The following is a 2,918-nucleotide window of genomic DNA, read 5'->3' as shown; positions in this document are numbered from 1 at the left end:
CACAAAATAATGAGTTTGGCTCATCTTCTCATTGAGGAGAGGCAGTCAAGCGTCAGCTCAGATAAGCTTGGGCAGTACAAGTTTGTCCCTGAGAGATCCACAAATTGCCTCCTTCTATCCATATCTACAAATCACTGAACATTAGCAATTTCCATTTTAGGCTCTGTGTTCTTCTCGATTGGACAGAGGATGCAGTGAGGAACACTCTTGGTTCCTCTCATCCTGTCTAACGTCTCCAGTAGACAAATAGAGTGTTTGGTAGAGCAGTGATGTGCCAAGAGTAAGGTGACCAGATTATAACATTGGTAAAGCGGGACACCATTGATGGGGGGTGGGGTGGTGGGTGGGTAATTCGCTGAGCTGTTTATGGTTAGGGACCCTTTAGAGGGGGTGGACTATTTGTTTGTTCCAGATAGTTTGGCTCCTTCTGAGCTAATTGTCCTTGCCTAGAAGGGAGAGAGGGAGCCAGTATCCTTCTGATACAATTCCACCTGGGTGACCTTGCCGAGGAGGGGAGTAGGGAGTTTACATTAGCCTTTTCATTTCCAAATGAGGTTACATTAACCTCTTCATTTCCAAATGGAGTTACATTAACCTTTTCAGCAGCCATATATTCCCTTCCCATTCTCCTGCTGTTCCCTAGCTTGTCATGCTGTGCTTTCTTTCCAAAAATCGGGACTTTTTAGAATTGCTGTGGGTCACAGGACAAATTGTTAAAACTCAGGACTGTCCCGCCAAAAGCAGGACACCTGGTCACCTTAGCCAAGAGGCCAGATGAGAATGATAAGCATAGATTCTTCTTGCGGGTTATGGGAACTGCACTGGAGTGTAGGGCAAGGAGATTTGTCTCTTGGAGTTGAGAAACAGTTTTTAAAAAGTGAAGGAAGTGGCTCTGCACCTGTGGCTCAAGTGGCTAAGGCGCCAGCCACATACACCTAAGGTGGCGGGTTTGAATCCAGCCCGGCCCACCAAACAACAATGACGGCTGCAACCAAAAAATGGCCAGGCGTTGTGGCGGGTGCCTGTGGTCCCAGCGACTTGGGAGGCAGAGGCAGGAGACTCGCTTGAGCTCAGGAGGTGGAGGTTGCTTGAGCTGTGATGCCATGGCAGTCTACCCAGGGGGACAGCTTGAGACTCTGTCTCAAAAAAAAAAAGAAAGTGAAGGAAGAGAAATAGGTGGTAGAGAAAGCATCATGAGTAAACAAGGCATCATCAAGCCTCTCTCAAGCATTAAGTTTTACTCTCTTGGGTGAGGCATTAATTAAAGAAAGGATGCACTTTATGGTATTTTAATTAATTTAAAATGGCATGTCTTGTATCAGAAGTAACTGTGATTGATTAAAGTTTCTTCAAGGAGAATGTCTTTTAACACTTCACTTCTTAGGTACTGTCTATTTCTTATCTATTGTTTAAAGCTTGTCAGTTTTGCATGTACATACCTCTACTAATAGGCTCTTGACCATGGTGTCTTTCGAGTTTAGATTTTGCTGCTCAGTTGATTTGTTTGGGCAAGCACTACTTTGTTTGGACTCAGCCACTGCAGTGATATTCATTTCACCTGGAAAATATTCCCAAATGTAAATTGAATACTGGCCCCTTCTGTAATGGGAAATGATTAGGGTCTATGAATCATGTCTTGAATCGGAGAAACCAAATTCTATCATCACATTAATGGTTAAAACAAAATAACTTGCCTTTTCTCCTGCTTGGATTCAATATGGTACGTTCTGTTTTGCCAGTTTTAAGATAAGCAATTAATTCACAAAGTTAGAAGTTACAAAAATTTAGGAAAAGTAACATTGTACAAAGCCATCTGAACCAATTCCTTAACTAGTATCAATTGTTCATAAAGGTTACCTATGATAATATAAGCAACACAAAAGCAGGTAACTAGGGCTCCTAAGTTTTCCCAAGATCAAGCAAACAAAAATAAAATAAAAACTAAAAAAAAATTTAAAAATAAAAAACAAAAATATGGCATAGGAGAAAGGGTACTGAATTGACATCAAGTGTTAGTAAGAAAGCCATTGTTTTATACACTCACTGATATTACATTATATAATTCAAACTCATCTCTAGTTTCCTTGCTTGGAAAAATTGAAAAAAATAATTTTTAGGTTTAATATTACCTAATCACTTATGTAACAATATATATAACCAAGGTAGAGCAAGATGGTGGAGGGGATGCATCCCTGGGTTAACTCTCCTGGTAGTTTCAGGTGAGAGTGGGAGGGCTGAATCTTTTCCCGGTGAAGTGCTGGCATGGACAAGCAGCGCAGGGCATGCAGCAAGGAGGTGAATTGCTGGATTGAAAGTGTAGCCCAGAACTACGGTGTCTGCCAGAAAAATCTCAGGGCAGCAGCTGAAATGGCGCCAGCAGAGGGAGAGGCAGAAACCAATCAAAGGACTTGTGTGCCCAATTTGTGGGGAGTTTGGGTGTTTTGTGGAGAGTGTGGTGAAGTGTGGATTCCTGAGCGGAATTTGGCAGCCAGAAAGGGGAGCCATTTGGACCCAGTTTGGGGCGTCAGGGATCCAGGCAATCCGACAGAAACTGGAGGGGAAGGGACTCTGCTTAGGAACTGATCCATCCTATAATTTTGGAAGTCTGTGTGGCACTGCACTGACGCAGCAACCCACAGGGGGAATTGGTTCCCTTACTACAAACACTGAAAAGTCTTTTTGCGAGCCAGCGGTAACCAGCCCCTCCCCCCAGCAGAAACGGACTGAACCAGAGGGCACAAAAAGCACCTAGCTCTTTCCCCACAACAATTTCCTGTTTGAGGGGAAACTAGGAGTTGAGTGGAAAATCTGGCGAAGTGTGGACTCATGTGCCAAGTTTGGAGGACAGGTAGGAGTGGGCGGCCAGCCAGGAACCAGTTATTGTAAAACTCCAAAAATGACGACTCCGTAACATCTGT

This window comes from Otolemur garnettii, unplaced genomic scaffold (assembly GCF_000181295.1).
Source record: "Otolemur garnettii isolate 467f Iridium unplaced genomic scaffold, OtoGar3 scaffold00449, whole genome shotgun sequence".
In the NCBI taxonomy this organism is placed as follows: domain Eukaryota; kingdom Metazoa; phylum Chordata; class Mammalia; order Primates; family Galagidae; genus Otolemur; species Otolemur garnettii.
This window is presented reverse-complemented; position numbering follows the sequence as displayed.